The 21,956-nt window shown below is 47.8% G+C and overlaps 1 protein-coding gene and 1 pseudogene across 5 annotated transcripts in view; both read right to left on the reverse strand.

Annotated features, from left to right (window-relative positions):
- armc1 (armadillo repeat containing 1) overlaps positions 1 to 21,956 on the reverse strand; it is a 135,776-nt gene that overhangs the window by 59,234 nt on the left and 54,586 nt on the right. For all 5 annotated transcript variants that reach the window (XM_061805805.1, XM_061805807.1, XM_061805808.1 and 2 more), the window contains exon 10: positions 3,633 to 3,818. The gene's annotated coding sequence lies outside the window, so the exon portion shown is untranslated. The remainder of the gene's footprint in view (positions 1 to 3,632; positions 3,819 to 21,956) is intronic.
- Positions 16,964 to 17,083, reverse strand: LOC133493091 (5S ribosomal RNA; annotated as a pseudogene).

Below are 21,956 nucleotides of genomic sequence, written 5' to 3' on the forward strand. Positions count from 1 at the left end.
ACGGGAGGCCGGCGCAGCCTTCTGGTCTCCCTCCCGACGACGAGGAGCGTCAAAGACTTTAAGAAGTTTACCTTGCAACCCCCCCCCACCCCTCATATTTACAAATATTACAGTAATCAATGTGTTTTATAATGACGGTGTCCTTCTTTAGTTCGCAACGCGGTGCGGGCGACGTAGAGCAAGGACGAGCTAGACGTGCCGCTTATGTTTACTTTCGATATTAACGGAGAAAGTTCATAAAAAAAAATAAATGCTGTTGTTTTAAGATGCAACGACTGTCGGAGTATGTGAAGAATCGAACAAGAAAGTGGTTAAACCGGACGAGATTTTCTCTTTTCCAAGTTGGGGAAGGTCCGGTCTGAAGCCAACGTAGAAAGCGCAAGGATGAGACGGTGTGTCATTTTCAAAATTCCACCTTGGCACAGCCTGATCTCGGATAAAAGCACAGACAATGCAGTGCACAAAAAGCTAATTCTGTATTTTAAATATAGGAGGCAACATAATGGTTTGGGAGAGAGGCTAGCTGCTTGAAAAGTAGATCTTGGGGTAAAAAATAAAAGAGTCTGGCCACCCTGATTTAGCATTTTATAGCAACATTTTGGTCATTTGCAGAATTCTTGACAATGAGTCCACCTTTTCGCTCATCCCTAATAGCTGCTGGACGCGGTCTTCGCGTGCTCTACGGTCTTGTCAGTTTGCGTCAAGTCTTAAACAAGTTCGGGGGGGGTAAACACGGCTGGCCCTCGCCGCTCTCCCCGCCCCCCGACTGTGAAGGTGACACGGCGACGCTCCACGCAGAACAAGCCGTTTTGATTAATCACGAGATATTTACGAGCTCGGGTACAACGCCGGCGGTGGAAATTACACAGCAGAGTTAACCTGTCACCCGCCGGCGCTACAAGCGCAGGGACTACCTTAAACGCACGCACGCGCGCTCGCTCAGAAGTGCTTGTTTTATTACAACTTTTCTCCTCCAAAATAAAAGCCCACCGAGCACGCTAACGTTCCCGCGTGTCCGGATGGCGTCAAAAAGCGGGTGACACCCCGCCACGACGTAACCTTTCGCGCCGACCCGCACGCTGTCCTTCACGGTTAGCGCCCCGACGCCGGGCGGGAAAAAGGCGACCGCGCGCGCCGCTAAATGTCACTCGGCGGGGGGGGGGGGGGGGGGGGGGGGGGGGGGGGGGGGGGGGGGGGCGTCGCGTTTCAAAACAATTTCAGTATTTTTTTGCCGCCCACAGCGCGATTCCCTCGGCAACGCGATGAGGCGAGCTCGGTCGGGGGACGACGGGGCCCCAGATAAAACACTTTTGTTAGCTTCCAAGCGATAGATCACTTTGCGGCGGCGCGCGCTATCTCTGGACAAATAGTCTATTAGACGGCAGCGTTTTTGTCAGTCCCGCCGTCGCCCGGATATTTCCTGGGAGTGACGAGTCGTATTAGCCGCCAGGAGGGAGAGTAATTTCCGTGTCACATCGCTTTAGCCCGACCCCCGCTGACAATCGCAAAGACGTGCGGACCAAACTTAATCACATTTGCCTTTTTAATGGCGCGGACGCCGCGTTGCCTCCGACTCGACGGCAAATCGGTACGGAGTGTTCGGGGGCGGGGGCGGGAGGCTAAAAATCTGAATTTAATCATCCAAAAAATGGTAAAATAGCAATGTGAAAAATACTAAAACACAGAATATTTTCATTCAAATCATAAATAACTACAAATCATAATAAAATATAATTAACAAATCTATATGATAGATATAATACAAAAAAATGGAAGAATAGCAATTTGAAAAATACTAAAAACCCTGAATATTTTAATTCAAATAAAAAATAGCTAAAAATAATAATAAAATACAAAAATATCACAAATAAATACAATATATATAAATAAGTATCATAAAATAATAACAAAAAAAAACCTAAAAATATCTATGAAGAAAACAAAGGTGAATAGAAAATAAATGAATAAAAATAATGAAAAAATACAAATTAAAAAATAATGTGGATTCAAATAATCACATATTTAGGGCCTCACAGTTTTGAGGTCCCGGGTTCGATCCGGGACCCACCTCTGTGGAGTTTGTATGTTCTCCCCGTGACCCTTGTGAGGATAGGCGGCAAAGAAAATGGATGGATGGATTATTGCAATTATTAAGTAGTAACTTAGTAACTATTTTTTGCGTATTATATTTATATTTTGCGACTGTTTGGCAGTGACCCTCGTCAGTTTAAGCGGCAAAAAGAAAATGGATGGATGGACATATTTAGCACTGAAAACTGCATTAAAAAAAAAAAAAAAAAATATATATATATATATATATATATATATATAAATATATAAAACAATAGTCCTTAAAAAAGGTGAATAAAAAAAGATTTTAGTACCTTTGGCGTTTCGCATTAGCAGTCAAGTTGTGCGATATTAATTTCTCTTTTTTTAATGTTTAGTTTGCTAGCATAACCTTGAAGTTTTTTTTCAATTCTTCTTCTTTTTTTTAAAGAATATTCATTGCTTATACCTGCCAAACTATCACTTGCCAACATACAGCGCTCATAAGTTTACGCTCGCAAGTCAAATCACAGGATTGGCCCGAACGGCAGCTCGCTCAAGGAAACATTGTGGCAAAATGTAATCAATAAGATAAAAATAAAAATAAACGCGATATAGTGAAGGAGCCACGGAAGCGAGGGACGCGCCATCAAATATTCAGTCGTTCTCCGAGCGGCAAACAAAACGCTGGTGGTAAAACAGCGATGTCGCGCGGACCTTCTGTCAGATTCCGCTCCGTTCTACAGATTTCATGGGCGGGCCCGGCGTGGCGTGAATGCTTTCAAACATTTTGACATCGCCCCCCCCCCCCCCGCGCTGCTGAATAATGAACGCGCAGTATGTTGCCAACAGCTGTCTCGCATGCCGCCTCTTTACCGGCGTCCGAGGGGAACGGCGCCGTCCGAGCTCGTTATCACGACATCACCTGGCCGATCGGCGCCGGTGGCCAAAAAGTGGGGGGGGGGCCACTTTGGACCATCCTCGCCTTCTTTGGCCGCGCTTCATCTTTAATTCAGGCCTCGCGTATTTCTTTGTGATTGCCGCATCTGCTGTCGAGAGCCCCTTCTGTTCAATAATTCCTGCTCGGCGACCAAAAAAAAAAAAAACTTCACTGAGCCACGCCCACACGAGGGCATGTCGACCAATCACGTGAGCTGCAGCAGGAACACAACTTTTTTGTCGTGTTAGCAAGCTAAACACGAAACATGGGAAAAGTAACAATGCCAAATTCATATCATCGTCGTTCACGGAGGAGAAAGATGACACTATATGGCGGTGAGTGCTGTTAAATTGTCTGTCTACATGTGTTGCTGCACCTTTTGGTTGCTTAAATGGTTTCAACAGAGGCACACAGATGCTAATCATTGCCTATGCTAGCATTAGCCTTAATCTAGCGGACAAAAGGATATGTGGTTGTTTTCACACGTGTAATTGTTTTTGATTTATCTTCAGCCTGAAATGAAATATAAATATTTATGAAACGAAATGGACGAGACATATTTTGCGAGCTCCTCCTGCGCGCCGCGTCCGTCGTCACGGTCGTGGACGGCGGTGGGGTCGCCCGACAGATGCTACCCACTGACCTAAGAGAGGACGGCGGAGGGGCCAGATGTTCACATGACCTCGCCGCGGCGGGACCAGCTGATGCGGCCGTGACGGCGATGGACACTGGCAGGGGAAAGCGATCCAGTGGCACCAGAGTTTCCCGTCCACCCCCCGCCCCCGACTGGGTTTTGGTCTTCTGCCCTCCCGGGTGTGGGGTGGCGATCCTGCAAGGCAAAGAGAGAAAGAGAGAGAGGATGGAATGATGAGAGAAAAAGGTCCAAAAAAAAATGCGCGAAAGGGGAAGAAGGGACGGTCGGACGCGGCCGTCGCAGATGTCGAGTTCAGCACGAAACACCGCCAGCGGCCGTCGCGTCAAAAGCGAAGCCGGCCGGACGAGCGGGGGGGGGGGGGGGGGGACGACTTCGGGCCCTGTCGCCTTGGATCCGCCTCAAAATTCAACAGCTGTTTCTTGAACGAACACAGATGCGCAAAAATAATGAGAATAGCGCTGACTTACAGCTCCCGCTAAGACGTAAAAGACGCGCCCCGAACCTGCACCCCGAGGCCCCCGGAAGTTGTCTTTTAAACTACAAGCAATTCCGTTCCGAGCCGAATTTCGTTGCGGGTTCCAATATGTAAAAATTGAAATTTGAAAATACTACTGTGACCGTCTAAGGCGACGTTATACTGCCCCCAGGTGGCCGAGGCACGCACAGCATTAGGAGCAGCACGTTGTCGAATGAATTAAAGGGGAAAAACAGTGGCAAAAACTTCCATCCATCCATCCATCCATCCACTTTCTTTGCCGCTTATCCTCACAATGGGGCGTTTTCGGCAAAGGGCGCCTCAGCCTCGATCACGTTCCACATCTGTAGATTTTTTTTTTTTTTTTATTGATTTGGGGCATCCAGTTTTGGAGAGACAAAAGCGTTAGATTCGAGTGCGGGGGGGGGGGCCAAACTCGTTTTAGTCGAGGGCCACTTTGTTGTTAGGGTTTCACCCGTTACGACCTTGAAAGCATAGAAATCTTTCATCTCCTCATCATATTTACACAAAGTTTATGAACTATGAATCTGAAATCAAGGGGAATGGCTTTTCAACCGTCGTTCATGTTTCGTAACAAAAAAGTGCTTACATCTCAATATTATCATTTATGATGTATGACAATTTGAAATCTTTTCCAGATTTCCACAAGAATCACAGATTCAAACGCCAATGATTTGACTTCGCGGGGCACATAAAATCATGCGGCGGGCCGGATCTGGCCCCCGGCCCACGAGTTTGACACTTGTGTTCTAGTAGGTTATTTGGGAGGATTTATTTATTTATGTACATAATTGTATTTATAAAACTGAGAAACTGTGCCATACAGGGAGAAACGAACGTAAATAGCACTTCATATAGTCGGCAGCAAAAATAGTATGTGGTGGGGAAAAAAAATGTATTAATAAATGGTCGAAATATGCGTGGACTGGCAATGACGCCGCATACAGAAGAGAATGTGAGCAGCCGCGAGAAAAGTTGGCGGTATTGTGACATTCACACCCGGCAGCCCGCCAAATGTGGGTGAATTTCAGCGGTGCCACTCCCGCCATCTCGTTTGGGGGGGGGGGGTTGATGTCCGAAAAATATGTATCCCCCGCCTACCGTTGACAAATGCGTTTCAATCGGTGGAAAGTTCAAGAACGAAAGCACGTGACGAAATGGAGACCAAACTGGATTTGTAGCATGAATAGGCAGCGGCATTGGAGATATGGCGATCGATACAAAAACAAATATTTCATGTCGACAATTGATTGACAACTATTTGTTAATTACTGCTATATAACGCGATAATAAGCCGCGGCACGGGGATCATTCATGCTGCGCACGCTCGTGTTTGTACATTTCGCCCGCATTAGCCAGCTCGCCTAAGATGGCCGTCCAAGCGCCTGTCACAAAGGCTGAGCGTCACCCGCGTCACGGGGGTGTCGTGCAAGTCTTCAGAGGTGGCGCCTCGGGAGGGGATTTGGGGTCAACGCACAAATTCCGAATAACATTCGGGCAAAATCATTTTTACACCGGCAAATGTGCGAGGAAGTATTGTATTCGTTTTTTACAGCGGAAGTGGGGCTGGGGGGGACGAGGGGGAGGGAAGGGAGGCAAATGATGGCGAGTGTCTTCGCAAGACAAATGGCGGGAATGAAAAGCACCTTGTCAGCCATTGTCCACGCGGGATGGATGGAAACGCGCCCGGGCGGAGAAAGAGGAGCACGCTTGAAATGTGGAATTAAGAGCGCACGCACATGCCTTGCAGTTACAAATACTACGCTGTTTTTTTTTAATTCCCAAACCATATCCATTCACAAAGTGCGTACTGTAATACGCGCCGTGCCCACAATTAGTCACCGGGTGTGTCATCCATTTGTACCAAAAGAAAACTTCACACAAGCCGAAATTGGATTGGCCACTGGAGGCAGAAATGAAGAAAAACAGTAATTCTATGACTGCGTGTAACTCCGTAAGATGCTGTAATATTAATTACGTGTAGATTATAAAGAATATATGCCCGTGAGTCTTGCTATATTGTCCGTCTACATTTGTTGCCCCACCGTTTTTGTTAAAACACCTCCGTAAACTGCAGCTATCAATGCTAACTGTGTGCATTTTAATGGGGTTTTGCATCGGTTGTTAGCATTAAGCTAAGCTGACGTTCCTCAAGCAAAGCTAAGTGGTTATTATAAAAATAAAAATTGTGTTTCTCTTTGTCTTATATTTGACTAACTACAAAAAATAACTCAGGTAATTTGAAATGAGTTAAAAATCACCACAACTCAGTTCTACATAGTTCTCAGTCTTTGGACATTTTGACCAATTTATTTGAAACGTGACTAAATAAATAAATCTTTGAATTCATTTTACTTGATTGGAATTGCACAAATAAATTCCCTCCTTCTGCAGTTGAGTGAATCAATGCCACCGGCCACTCACTGAACCCGATTTGAGACGCGCACCAGAACCGGAGCACTCGCCGCACAGTCCGCGTTTAATTAAGCGATCCGAAAATAACCAAACACAACATTGACAGCCACCATGAGGCAAGCCTGTTTACCGAAACCAGGCAGCACAGCGCTAGCGGATACACAAATTCGACTTGCGCGGGGGGTGGGGGGCATGACAAACATCAGGCGCTGCTGGCTAAAACAACCCCCCACCACCCCTCTCCACACACACACAAAAATAATATCAGGCAACCAAAATCTTGTTTGTGTCCTGGGGCGAGTCTCCGCGCTGGGTTGCGGGCCACTTCTGATGTCGGCGCTAGCTGGTGTAACGCAACCAGCCAAGCATTAGCATTGGCCCTCCAGTTAGAGGACGCGTTTTTTGATCCTGTCAGCCAAACTTACAGCGCGCGCGCGCAAACGACCGGAGCGAGCGGCTCGTTTTGTTACGGCGGCTCCGGTTTCCGCGGCAATTCAAATTTCACGTCTTCAAGCCGGGGTCCAAAACGGCGTGATGAAGTCGTGCGTTGCAATTTAGACGCAAGTACTTCGCCACTCGACAAATGGCGATCAAATGAAATGGGGGCTGAGATCCATCTGTCCATCCATTTTCTTTGCCGCTTATCCTCACAAGGGTCGCGGGAGTTAGAAACTAGAAACTTAGTATCTCAAAGAATCTTCCTTCATTAAAATGAATGGAAATTTTGTTAATCAGTTCCATCACCACCACCACACATACACGAAATTGCAATGAGTTTTGTTTTTTTTAATAAAAAAGCTAAATTGAAAAAAAACATGCAATAATCCATCCATCCGTTTTCTTAGCCGTTTATCCTCACGAGGGTCGCGGGAGTGCAGGAGCCTCACCCAGAACCGAAATAACTAATAAAACATATCCTATATTTATATAGAGTAAAGTTGGTGGGAAAAAAAATGACCCCCACACACACACATTTTCAAACCTCCTCTGAGTATTAAGCTCGACTGGACTAATAAAACAAACAAAAAAAAAGTGCTTATAAAGGCGTCTTAATGTGCCTGAAAATGAGGTAAAATAAAATGAGTGCCAAAAATTTAAATTTGCGGCTGATCTGCTTGAGCATTTATGATAATAATGTTAGAAAATAAAGAGCTGTAATATCCATTTTCATTGTTTGGGGTTTTTTTTTTTTTTTTTTTTTTTTTAGATACAATACTCAGAGGCATATATTCTTGATCATCTGCATAGAACGAAGAGTGAAGCTCCGAGGAGAAGAGATAGCGAGGGTGGACGACTTCAAATACTCGGGGGTCAAGAATCCAGAGCAACGGAGGAAGTGAAGAAACTGGTCCAAGCGGGGTTGGAACAGTCGGCGGAAGGTGTCTGGTGTTCTATGTGACAGAAGAGTCTCAGCTAGGATGAAGGGAAAAGTCTGTAAAACGGCGGTGCAAAGTGGCGCGGGCCTCGATTACGAGCGCCGGTGAAAATAACCGAACAAGAGGTACAGGTCCGCGTACATAAAGGCGTCGGGGGGGAACCTCGGCGCTCCCCCGTCTCCCCCAGCCACTTAGCGAGCACACAAAGTTCAACAACTGTGAAGAAGGAACTATTAAAGGAGGACACACACAAAGCGGTGACCTTGACTGACAAGCGCTCTTCACGGCGGCCATAAACACCAACGGGAAGGCTGATAAGTGTTCACCGGCGCGGGAAGTAACGACCCATCCGTCACCGGAGGTTGGCCCGCGCGAGCTAGTATAAATTGAACATACATAATGTACAGCAATAACAGCGGCGCTCTCACATTCGAATGTATTATCATTATTCTTGGTGGGGGGGGCGAGTCCAGATCCACCCCGCCCCCTTCGCCCCTCCACCGCCCTTTGGCCCGCGGGTAAACGCCCCCCCCCCCAGCCGCGATCATTTCATTCTAATCTTTGCTCCGCGGTATAATTTTCACGGTCAGGAACGTGGGGGAAGCGGCGCCGCATTTCGATCAGGGGCGGCCATAACGGCGGCGTTTTTTTTTTACTTTTATGCGACGGCGTAACCGCTCGTCGACCGGCCCGCCGGTCAATTGATGATAAGGAACGAGGGGCGCGCTGTAAATCCACGCGCGACGGCCCCTTTTCAAACATCGTTACGGCGACCGGCGGGCCCCTGATAGGACGAGCCGTGTATCCATATGGAGAGCTGCTTAGCGATGAAAATGCGATGCAATAGATTCCCCCCCCCCCAAAAAAAAAAAATGATATGCAGATTATAAAGCGGAATTACCGCGAGGCGGGCCCGTGTCTCCTCTATCAGCATAGTTCACATCTGAATCTCTGGAGTGCATAAAAAAAAAAAAAAAATCCCCTAAGAACCTCCTCCAACCAAGATATGACAGTAAATATTATAATAATGATAAATACTGTCCGTCTTTTGTGTATTCCGAGCTAAAAATTGAAAACGCTGGAATAGTGCATACACATTTCACCGTGTATATCACAGTGATTGTGTATTATTAATATTTTTTTAATGGGGTTGAATTTTTTCCGTCAAACTAAACATCAAACAAAGAGATTTTAGAATAAAAACCACAAACTTTCCTTAAAATCCACTAGCTTAGTGCTAAAGCTAAAAAGCATCTAGTATGTTGTGGTGCTACAAATGTATAAGACACTGATTGAACACAACACACGTTGACAGACAATATACCAAAAACTGGCATGTATTTTTTATCCTCTGCGAAGAATGACCAACATTAGCGCTGTACTGATGAGCTGAGAGGAGTTGATGTAGTTCAACGGGCAATATCTTTGTCTGTCTTGTGCTGCGCCCAGGTGGCAATCATATTTCAAGGCCCTGCTGTAGTAATGTTAGCCCGGAAAACATAATTAATTCAATTTCTATTATTCTCTCATAGAGGTTATAGTGTATAAAATTATGTGTAATTTCAGAGTGGTTGATATGTTTCTCTTTTGAGCAAAAAAAAAAAAATATACATTCAAACAAATGCACATAAAAAAATGGCAGCAGTCTAACACTGAAAGCTACGTTAGCAACCGCGTGAGAGTGATCGCGTAACACCCTTAATTAGCGGGCAAGTGTCTGAGGCCTCCCACGCACAAACCGCGCCGCGCTCGCAGTCGGTTCCCTCGACGCGAGTCTCACGCGCAGCAGCCGCGCGACTGGCCGAGGTTGCTTCCGTTCAGCGCCGTCGCTGCTGTTATTTGGCCGACCGAAGACGAAGGCTCCTACGTTAGCATGCCCGCTCGGCGCCGACTGACTGACGTTTCCCGGACATTGCGCGGTTAGCGTTGTGCGTTTGACAAGAGGTAAAATGTGACGTTAGCTTCTTGTGCTAGCCGGTTAGCTAGCCTGCCGTCGAATTCTCGTCACTTGTGATCAAAACGTCGCGTCACACACGCAGGTGCTTGATTTAATTCTCCACTGCTAATTTGTTATTAACGAGTACATTATATTTAAGAACTGATTCCAATCAGATCGATGATCATTTGCATATACAATTGTGCCTTGAGATAGTAGTTTAATCCGTTATCTGACCATGCTTGAAACTTGGTATCTCAAAGCGTCTTACATCATTAAAATAAATGGAAATTTTGTCAATCAGTTCCAGCAACCCCTCTCATCACCACCACCACACATATGCAAAATTGTAATGTGTTTTTTAATAATAAAAAAAAGGTACGTTGAAAAAAAAAACATGATCCATCCACCCATTTTCTTTGCTGCTTATCCTCAGGAGGGTCGCGGAAACAGACAACAGCCGCACTCACAATCACACCTAGGAACAATTTAGAGTGTCCAATTAATGTTGCGTGTTTTTGCGACGTGGGAGGAAACCAAAGCACCCGGAGAAAACCCAAGTAGGCACGGGGAGCACATGCAAACTACACACAGGGTGGGTCCAGGATCGAACACGGGTCCTCAGAACTGTGAGGCCAACGCTTTACCGGCCGAACCACAATAATGCCGCGATTAAATAGAATGTAAACTAACGTTTTTTTTGCTTCGACTCTATTGACATTGTGCTGCTCATTCTGGTGCGCGCACCTTGACCACCTGCTGGCAGTATTATACAAAAACTGCAGTCATTTTTGTCAAACTCCAAAGACTATATGGCTCGTTAGTGTTATTATATCTGCGTGTGAATTGATATCGATGGGATATTTTATGTTTTGATTACTGTGGTTTAACTGAGGCACCGTTGTAATTACATTGTAATTACATTTGCTTTTTGTCATTATCTTGTTATATCATGAGAAGAGAGCGCATTTTCTCTCCCAGGTATCTCCCAATCGAGCAAAAGAGGGTGGGCGGATGGTTGGTAGGGACGAAAAAAACAAAAAAAAAACAAAAAAAAAAATGAAAAATGCCTCCAAAGCTGGGAGACACTAATCTCCCTCGTGGAGGTCAAATCCAACATGGCAGGTTAGTGTCTGCGGTGATTGACAGCCCGGAGAAATCGGGCTGCCAGGCGGCCGCGACGCGCGGTGACAGTAAACACCTCCCAGGAAAAAAAAAGGCTGGTTTCCGAGCCTTCCAGAGCGACTGTCGCGGGGGGGGTGCCCGGTCGTCAGCGCCGCCGCCCGACCTCGCGCTGACACTCTCTGTCAAGCGACCTCCGTCACTCCCGAACGCGCGCGTGTAAACATATCACGTATCCGCGCATCTTTATCGCAAGTATTGCGGGCCCCGGCCTTTGATTGTCAGATGACCTGGAAGCGGTTCCGTACCGCCGAGTATCGCCTTTTCCACCTCATTCGCTCATTTTCGATTGTTTTAGATAAGGATCGGTCTGGCGCCCCCCCCCCCCCCAATGCATTCGGGACCCACTGAGTAGCGATAGTCGGAACATGGCAAAAACCGGATGTAATAAAAACATAATTTTTTTTTGCCCTCTACTCACCGTGCATACCACCACCCTCACTCTCCATTTTATCCATTTTCATTCGTACTTACAACCAATACTAAAACTCACCTAATTTATCACAAAATGATCATTTATACACGAACCAATCGATATATTGTAATACTTTTGCTAGGTCGATGGCATCTGCCGGACGCGGCGCTACTAATTGCGTGAAATATGCTCCGTCGCAGGCTCGGGCCCGTCCCCGCCGTTGGACAAACCGAGGCTGACAGATTATGCCCCGGACCGAGCGACCACCGCTGTGAGCATATGCGCGAACGCAAGGTCACGCTGGAGACCGGCCACATGACGAGACCGCAGCCAACCGATTTGCCGCGCTGACAAAACGCCGACACGCTCGCGGTGAGCGACTGTACTTCATTTTTAACAGTACGTATGTATTACAAAAAAATGGGTTATTGCTGCCAAAAATCTGACGTACACTTAATGTGAAGGAGGAGTACATTGTACTGTGTTGTTTTTTATGTTTTAATATGCATAATTTATAAGACAGTGCTATTTTTCTTTAGCAAAAGCATTTTTTAAAGGTGTGATTGTACAAATTAACGTCGTTTACATTGATTTCAATGGGGAAAGTTGATTTGAGTGACAAGTGTGGGTCAAGGAAGGAATTTAGTTTGTAAGTCAAAAGTTTTTTTTTTTTTTTTGCTATTCCACAAAAGGTAAAAATTGATCAAATCGATCACATGTCAGACGCGTACACTACGCTGCAATTGGCCGGTCTTCGTTTCTGGGGGTGTGGCTTAGCGAACAGAGGCGAAACGTCGCTGGGCGAAGAAAAAAAATCTCCCGTCACATTAAACATTTTGTTCGGATTTTTCATTTATTCAACCCATTTCATCACTGAAGTGATTTTGAGGTGGTAATTACAAGCAGACAGTGAAGGTCTCAAATAGAGCCCCCCCCCCGATGCCATCGCCCCTCATCCTCTGCTTGCCCTTTGTCGTGCGCCCGCCTCACCTCCAAAAGCTGTCAGCGGCCTGTCACAAGCAATCATCGGACGGCGGGCTGTCTGCCAGTCGCGCACCCGCCCCGGACGGCGTGACGTCGCGTTTTTTTTCTGGTGATGAGTGTCAAGGACCATATGAAAACAGATGTCCTCATTACCGACTCGCCCGTGCTTTCCCGACGCGCGGCACTCCGAGGGATTAACCGGGGATTAACTTTCACCGGGTCTCTCCGTGACTTCGGTTCCGCGACGAGGGCGCGCGAGAGAGCGTCGCCGCCAAAACGGCAGAGTAGGCTCGCTAACGGTGCGCTACGAAGAGCGCGAGCAGAGCTCGACGTGCCGAACGGAACTTTTATCCAATGGGACAGATCGCCGCTTGTCTGACTGACTTAATCTGTTTGATTGACCAACGGGACGCCTTCGGCTTCACAAGTCCTTCATCGGCCGCGCATTCTGAAAAGTGTGAAAAATGAAAAAAAAGGGGGGGGTGGGGGGCGAGAGAGGAAGCCCCTCCCACCCCTCCAGATAAACACACAATAAAATAGATGTCAGGTTTGATCTAATTCGCATTAATATTTCAGTCAATAAACCAATCTACACTCATCTATCCATCTATTTTCCTAGCAGCTTATCCTCACAAGGGTCGCGGGGAATGCCGGAGCCTGTCTCAGCTGTCAACGGGCAGGAGGCGGGGTACACCCCGAACTGGTTGCCTGCCAATCGCAGGGCGCATCGAGACAAAGAGCCGCGCTTGCATTCACACCTATGGACAATTTAGAGTGTCCAGGTAGAAAGCCCAACGCGGGCACGGGGAGAACACGCAAACTGCACACAGGCAGGTCCGGAATTGGAACCGGGGACCTCAGAACTGTGAGGCCAACGCTTTACCAGCTGAATCCCACCGTGCCGCCAATCTACACTCAAAAGAAAGAAAACATTAACCGACGCTACCTAGCTACTTAGCCTGTTCGCGGGAAAGATCAGGAAGTAATACGCGGGGTTGCCTTATGATCCATACGCATAATTTTTTCCGTGACCGCGGCCGCAGCTCAAAACCTCCACGCGCGGCATCGAAAAACACGACTGGCCGATTCCAAAGTGATTCGAAGGAGCCACCCGTTCTACGGTCCGTCGAGGGCTACGACGAGGTGTTTTCGCGCCGTTTTCATCCCGTTCGTTTAAATAATCCCCCCCATAATAATTTCCTTATGGATGTTTAGCGTCATCGTCGGATTGTTTTATGGCCCCCATTCGTCGGCGGGTCACGGACCCCGACGACAAAGACGCGCGAGGCCCGGGAGGATCCGTCACTTGTCAGCGTACGAGGAGGAGGGGGCGGAGGCCTCGTTGGGAGTGACTCGGCGGACTCGGGGGAGTCGCACCCCCGACAAAGCCTCACGCCGCATTTACGGAGCCACGCATTCATCGATCCCGGCAGTCTTAGGGTTCCGCGCGTACCATCTCGAGCGTAGTCGAGACCAGACCATAGGGCAAGACCACTTAAGGTCAACGTGCCGTTGTATACATCTTCTTCTTTCCCTTTCGGCTTGTCCCGTTAGGGGTCGCCACGGCGTGCCACCTTAGATGGACTCGTATTTGTTTGGCACAGTTTTACGCCGGATCCCCTTCCTGACGCAACCCCTCTGCATTTTAGCCGGGGAGAGAATCTTACAGCGCCTGGTACTCCCATGCGGTTCTCCCATCCAAGTACCAACCTGGGCCGAAACCGTTAGCTTAGCTTCCGAGATCCAACGTTCTCAGGGTACCATTGTATAGATATTGCAATAAAATTTTTTTAGACAAGTATTTTACCGCCGTCATCACGTTCTACTGGAGCATCAGTGACTTTGAGTGTGTATGGCTTTAAAAGGCAAGGCCTGGTCTGGTGAGTGACGTGGGTGCCAGCGAAATCATACTGTGGAGTACTTCAGATCTACAGACTACTCAAGTGGACCGTAGCACTGCAGTGCCAAGAGGTTTTGGACAATAAGTTAGAGGAACAAAAACTCGTATCTGGGGAAAAATCCGTGAGCGGACTTGCTTGTATCTCAGGGCACCGACTTGGACCACCTTAAGAGGTTTTTAGTCTGTCTTTCCACTAAAACGGCAGCAACTGTGAAGAGCGAGGGAAGAGATGTGCATCAGACCACAGAAGAAGAAGCTGGAGGACACCCCTGAGATGGTCATGATTCTATGGGAGGGAGTGGGGGGGGGCAACTCCCCCCCCCCCGCCCCCAAGTATCCAAATCTCTGCAAGCTCAGTCTCCAGGTCTCCCCTCGATGACAAAGTCGTCTACATCAGAGAGTCGTCACGCCTAACGAGAGCTGACTGGTGACACGCAGATTGGGGGAGGCAAGGCGGGGGTGGGGGGTGGGGGGGGCGGCTTGGTGTTAGCGCGGGGTGCCTGCCTGCCCCGCGGCTACGCAAAAAAAAAAATAAAAGAAGAAAAAAAAAACCGCCACGCTCCGGCTGTCGTGTGAGAGGACACAACTGCTTCCTGCTAGGCACGGCTTTAACACCATAAGCTTCACCAGCCCCGCAGCGCGCGTCGCGTCTCACTTCAACCCCCCCCCCAAAAAAATAAAAAAAAAAAAAAAAAGCCGCTACAATAACGTCAGTCGGTTGACATTTCGCGTTTGTTTGTCCGGGGGACGGCGGTTCAAATTTGGAAAAAATGAGTAAAAATGACATTTTTTGTTTTGTGGGTCTGGCTACCAAATTTGACGTTAAAAGAAGTCGTTGAGGTCAATTTTCAAATCGGCAAATCGTCTTTCCCCGTGTAAATGAATGCAAATACCATTAATCCATTCCGGACTCCCTAAGGAAAGCTAGCAAAAATGTTTTTAATGTGTTGTAAAAGAAAATCCACATTACCACCTTGACCAGATACAGTAGTTTTAGTCATACCGTGCGCATAACGAATATATGCCTGTGAGTATTGTCATATTCTCTGTCTACATGTGTTGCTTGACCATTTGTGTTTAAAAATCTCTTACTTAAAGGATCCCATCACGGCGACTCCAGCGGTATTTGCACTTGACTAAATCGACCCGTTAGCCGTCGGTGAAACCACGTGGTTGGTTTTTTTTTTTATACACAATATGTCATTTTTGCGGGTTCTATGTTTGGTTTGACAGTAAACGCCGACCGGGAGTGGCAAAAAAAGTTGGCAGATCCCAAAAGAGGATCTTCACAATATCGATGTTGTGCTTCTAACATATGTGGTCTAATGTCAGGTGATATGAGACACGCCAGCGCGCACAGCTTGACCCCCGTCGCCTCGAAACCGCAGCCTCTCTGTTCCGGTCAAGCGAATCAACCGTGACAAATATATGCAATTAGGTCAGGCCGGCCACGGTGACCCAAAGTACAGATAAGCATCACTGTCATTATTGAACGGCGAGGAGAAACCTTATCGGGAGCAACAAGAGCCTAGGCCCGCATTCAAGACAACGTGGTACCGCCTGAAAAAAAGTAGTACCGTGTTACTCTCCCAGGTTGGCAGCACCGCCAAACCCAAATAAAAACCGGTATAAAAATGCAAATTCCTTCTCCTCGTGCTTCTGCTCTCGCTCTCACCTCCTCTAACCTGTTCTCTCCTGGCCTCCTGGCCTTCGTTCTTGGCCCCCATCCCCGACAACCTCACCCACCGAGCTACAGATTGGCCGCCCCCCCCCCCCCCCCCCACCGACACAATTCAACCGACCACCTCTTCCCCGACCGCTCCGTCCGTTTCCCTCGTTTTGTTTTTTTTTTCGCCCGTTCCCAACCCCGCCGTTTGTCGAATTTCCTCGAGCGGCGTCCAAGTCCGGCGGGCGGACGGGAGAGCGTCTCCGGCGCGAGCCAAACAAAGGTTTGCGCGCGCCATCATTCAAAGCGGGGCCGCCGCGACAGCTGCCTCCGCCGCGCTCGCGCTGACAAACGGCCAGAAAAACAGATGGTTTGTGCATTCATGACCAGTTTAGTGGAAGCTCGGGAGTCGCCCTCATTCAAGGGGAGGGTGTTGCTTCTTTTTTTTTGTTTTTTGTCCGCCGCGGCTTTTTCGGTTCAGTAGGAAATTAGAAATGCGTTTGTAAAATCGGCCCTTAATTATCGTGTCCGCGGCGAGGGGGCGGGGAGCGGTGCGACGCGTCACGTGAAAAGGTGGCGGGCCGCGGCGAGTCGCTTAGGACGCTGCCAAACGCGTTGACGTGCGTTTTGTAAACGCTTATGGGAAGCAGATGCGTGGAATTATGGACGCCAATGTTGTTGCGTCACCTGATTTTTATGTTTAAAAAGGAAATTCATGGTCGCGGACTACCCTCACTGGGGACCAGTCCACGATGTAGTCTGCCTTTCACCCAAAATCTGTTGGGTTTGAATCCAGCTACAAAAGACCACCAAGCAGGATCTTCTTATTCTTTTCCTTTCGGCTTGTCCCGTTAGGGGTCCCCACGGCGTGTCATCTTAGATGAACGCATATTTGTTTGGCACAGTTTTACGCCAGACCCCCTCCCTGACGCAATTAGCCGGGGGGAGATGTTTACAGCGCTTGGTACTCCCAGGCGGTCTCCCATCCAAGTACTAACCAGGGCCAAAACCCGCTTTGCTTCCGAGGTCTGACGAGATCGGGCGTTCTCAGGGTAGCGTGGCCGTAAGCACCCCCCGAGCAGGATAAGCGGATGAAAATGGATCAATGTGGACCAATCGCTAAATCGGTCAAAACTGAACAAGGCGATACTATTTCTGGCCCACGATAACGGGCCAAGTTCTATTCCGAACAAACAAAATTAAAACTGGATCCAAATGTGACGTTGTCGTGTGCTCCGCTGAGCAAAACTTGGGCATAACAGCTGTAAAGCCATCCAAACATTAACATTGGTTTTCTCAGGTGTTCAAATACTTATTTGCAGCTGTATCACACAAATAAATCGTTATAAAAATAAAAAAACATTATGATTTCTGGATTATCTCTCTCTCAGTGGACATGCACCAGACCCCTCCATGATTTCCAAGTGGGAGAACTTGCAATATAGCAGGGTGTTCAAATACTTATTTTCTTCAGTTGAGGTTCAGTTGGCGCAGGCCGATTGTGGTTGTCGGTGTTAAACACTCGCTCGCTGTTCAAGCTGTTTACACTCCTGCGACGTCACATGGTTTTGCCCGTCGAACTGGACCACGAGGGACAGACCCAGACTAGGGCAGAACCCGGTTCAATTTCCCGATCAAGTTAAAAAAAAAAAAAAGACGTATTCAGGTACACGAGACTTGTCCAAGCCCACTAATCGCATGTGTCACGTCATTAAAAAGAGCTTAGCGCCGGCGTCGGTCGGGGGGGGGGCAGCCAGGCGTGAACCATACTGGGCTTCCGAGCATCATCGTCAAGCGTCTTGGCAGCGCACCCCAAAAAAGTCAGATTCAATCGCGAGGGGAAGCGTTCGGAGCGTTGCACTATATCACACGCGAAGCTGCTCGCTCGCATTAGCCGGGACGCCAGCGAAAGTGACGCCGACCGAACCGAGTTTGTTTGTTGGGGAAAATTAGCGGCGCGTCCCTAACAATGCGGCGGGAATGGCTGAGCAGATATGAATTAAAGATAACCCGCCACGCCGCCGCGCGTCTGTCTTTGCTCCGAAACCATCTGGACGCTCAATATTACATCCTCGTCTCCGCTTCTCGCGCCGATCGGGATCCGAGTTTTTTGGCAGGTCTCGGTGAGTCCTCGCGTCCAGATGTGCTCGCCCGGGCTGACGGAACGCATTTGTCGCTCGGGCTCGCGGGGAGGGGGGGGGGGATGGGGGGGGTCGCCGTAAAAAGTCGTTCCCCGGGAAAGGAGCGGCGCAGCTGCGGCGGAGATGAGCGGCTCTCCGGCTTATGCTAAATATGAATGAAACATCGTGTCACGCTTATGTTGAATTATACACCCTAATGTTAGTCGAGTCATGGAGCGCAGTTGGCTTTCAGATCAAATCTGTCGGCGGCAAAGTGGCAGAGGGCTGGCGTCTCGTGAGTAGAACTGAATCCATTTCAGGATTTATGTTTGGTGCTACGAACGGTCAAACTCTTAATCTTTCGGAATCTATCACTTATGTCATATCCAGCACAACTGCAACATGCCGTTAGCTAGCTCGCTAGCTATGCCTTTGATACAAATGATATCATACTGAAGGAATAATGTGCTCCAACCAATGTTCCCTCGAAGCTGCGCACCTGCGCAATTGCGCACTTGTAGCGCACAACTCAGTGCACATGGAAATCGAACCAGCGTAGTGAACCACAGCCTTAAACACGGCAGCACGCGGTCTCGAACAAGCTGCTGCTCGGCCACACCGTGCCACGCACTCTAACTTCCTTGTTTACCTGACACCGCCCACCTCCCGCTCTTAAAGGGGTACACCGCCCACCACCGGCGCTTCAGTTGGAAACACAGTCTGGGCAACGTAGCGCAAAGATGAGATAGACGTGCTGCTTATGTTTACTCTCGATGATAATGGCAACAGTAAAGAAAAAAAAAAAAAAAACGGAATTGCTGTTGCTTTAATTAATGTCAGAGTATGTGAATAATAATAATAATAATATTTTAAATTAATTAAAATTTTAGTGACATTTTTGCAAAAACACAAACAAAATTGTTCTTGAAATTTTCTGATGGTGATGTAAATCTTTTAATGAGGCATGTAACTTCACCGGATAACACCGATCTGACCGCAGTGGGTACGCCTGACGTTGGTGATGGTGGTCAAAGGGGGCGCTCACGGGCTTAGCGTGTTTGATCAGACACGTCAAAAATTAGAGGGAATGTTGGCTCCGACCCGAAATTCGATTTTGAATGCTATATTTCCACAGATGGCTCAAGAACATAACCATATTGAAAATATTGAAGCGAGTGACCAGGCTACGATCGTGTTTTTCACCAATTAAGATCGGCGTCGTCGCGCCGGACGACTGAAGCCTCATCCGCATAAGCGCGCCGCTCATTAGCCTGATTCGTCCGCGCCGGGGACTGCAACGAGCGTCGCGGTTCGGGAGGCGCCCACCAGCAGACGAGAGCGAAGCGCGCTTTGGCATGGCTGACCTATAGGAGAGCCTGGCACGTTATGCCCACACACACATGCATCCCCACCCTCGCTGCAAGACCGGTTAGCACTTGAGCACTGCCCTCCTCTGACTGTTCAAGGAACTGCACGTCATCTGATAACACTCCCTGCTCCAAATGTTTGGTTTTTTTTTTTTTTTTTAAATGTGTATAATAGCCTGTATTAATGATCTTAAATAAACCCATCTATTCCTCGTATTATGAAAAAAAAAATAATCCTCTAGCAGATGATTTAATTTGGATAAATCCGGAATTGTGAGGATGCATTTGTGTGTTTCCAATTCGAAATACACACAAATACCAAATGCTACTTCCCTACGAGTCATTTTATAACATTTATGACTCAGTGACAGCCAGATACGCTCATTAATAAATAAATAAAATGCACGAAAAGTCAAAGCCTGTACGCCGTGGGAGGAGCTAAGTTTAGCCGAGGTTGGTAATGGAATTGACACATTCTTTATCACGTGTACACGCAATTTTTTTTCCTAAATCAAATCATCTCGAAGCTATTTCAATTTTAATGTAACGTAAGATGAGTTTAAAATAAAGTGTTTTGGATTTCTGTTCTGTTCATCGTATGAACACCTCAAAAATGTTTTTCCCGCTATACGAGTCACAGCTCCCCTGATCCTTTGAACCGGGAAGCAGTGGCAGTTTATTGTATTGCGGGCGGCCATCTTTATTTGGGCATTTGCAGAGGCGGCTAGCGATAACGGCCGATTATCTGCCAACTCCCTCCGCTGCAAGCACAGATCCGGACCTCACTCTGTCTCGTCTTGTGAAGTTTACTACCTCGCGTTTTCCGGCGTCGAGCTCACGAGGAGCGTTGCTCACCTGTTGGACCGGGACTGGAATCTTCCGCCATTGTTTGGTCCCAAACTAGTGGTCGACGCTAGCAGGAGCAGGCTATTTGATCTGAATCTTGGGCCATGAGAGCGAGAGAGCGAATAGTTATGATTTTCAGAGTATAATTATGAATTAGGGTCCACAGGAAAATGAAGCTAATCACAAGATCATCTTTTTGTTGGACCGGAACCCTTTTTGGCAAAGCAAACGTCCTCACGACGCGACGTGGGAGGCGCTCAAAGATAGACAGCGCCGCTCTGCCAAAAGCACGAGTGCCCAGTGGCTGATTTGATGGAACTGAAGTGTGAATTTGGACCGAGAACTCGTAGTTGGATGAAATTAAATTTAAGGTAGGGCTTGAAAAATAAGGCACATATCAGAGAGTCAATTTGCACAGTTTAGCCCACATGAGAGGAAGAAGAACGGCGGTGTCAAAAGTACTTTAGTTAGCGAGAATTTAATTGTGATAATATGTGGAGGTGATCACCAGTTGCCACTTGGATGAAGGTTTCAAGCACTTCTGAGACAGTCGGTCTTGGACCATTGACAAGAAAAGCCACTGAGTGAAAATGAAGACCCTCACGTTAGCTTCTTAGGCTAGCCCACGGTTAGCCAACTAGCCGCTTGTGATTAAAAGGTTGTACTTCATGCGTTTCTCTGTTAGTTGTTGATTTTATACTCGACATTTTGTTGACGCTGTTTGACAAGAACGAGCCCTGAGGGAAGACGGAAACGGCTACTTTAGCTTCTCTCGCTACCCGCTAAATGGCCAACTTGTTACCAAGTGTGATGAAAAGGTAAGAGTTTGCTGTGCATGGATATTTGGTATCACATAAATGGTTGATTTTATATTTATCATTTGTATTCTGTGGCGCTGTTTGACAAGAGGGTACTTGGATTGAAGATTTAGACGGCTAGCAGGCTAAGTCACGAGCTACCTCGCTAGCCATACACTTGTCACTTACGATCGAAACAGTGTTTTATATCTCGTCTATGTTATTTTCCATGACATTTAATAATTGGAGCAGTTGAAGCAAGAGATGCACGAGTTTAATTACTTGTTCCCATTGAATGGTTAGCTTCCCCCCCCCCGAATATGAACTGATACTTAACACGCTGCCTGTAAAGTGAAGAGCAGTGTAACAGTTGGAACCGCTCGCGCTTCGACTGTAATTAAGTTCCCGCTAGATTCTAATCAGCATTCAAGCACGCCATCATCGGCGTTTGATATACAGCGGTTGCCCCGTCAAGGTGATTTGTCGCCGTTCGCCATGGCCGCCGCGCGCGCTCCCACACTCCCAAATTAATACCCACAAGTGAAACCGTGACCCCTGCGGAAGGCAGCCCCGACCCGCCGTCCCAGAACTTCCCAACGGATCCGCCCACCGCGGATTTGGTGCGCCCGTCCATCTTCCCTTGTACACCCCCACCCCACCCCCACCCCCGTAAGCCTGAGCAAGGACGAGAACTCCGCGGGATTGATGACAGGTGATCGATATCGTCTTCCGTCAGCTGGAATTGACTGCTTCCAGCTTATTAAAATGTGCTATTTCACTCCTAAAGTGCAGTATTTGGACATCATTTCAAA

Source organism: Syngnathoides biaculeatus, chromosome 19 (genome assembly GCF_019802595.1).
Source record: "Syngnathoides biaculeatus isolate LvHL_M chromosome 19, ASM1980259v1, whole genome shotgun sequence".
In the NCBI taxonomy this organism is placed as follows: domain Eukaryota; kingdom Metazoa; phylum Chordata; class Actinopteri; order Syngnathiformes; family Syngnathidae; genus Syngnathoides; species Syngnathoides biaculeatus.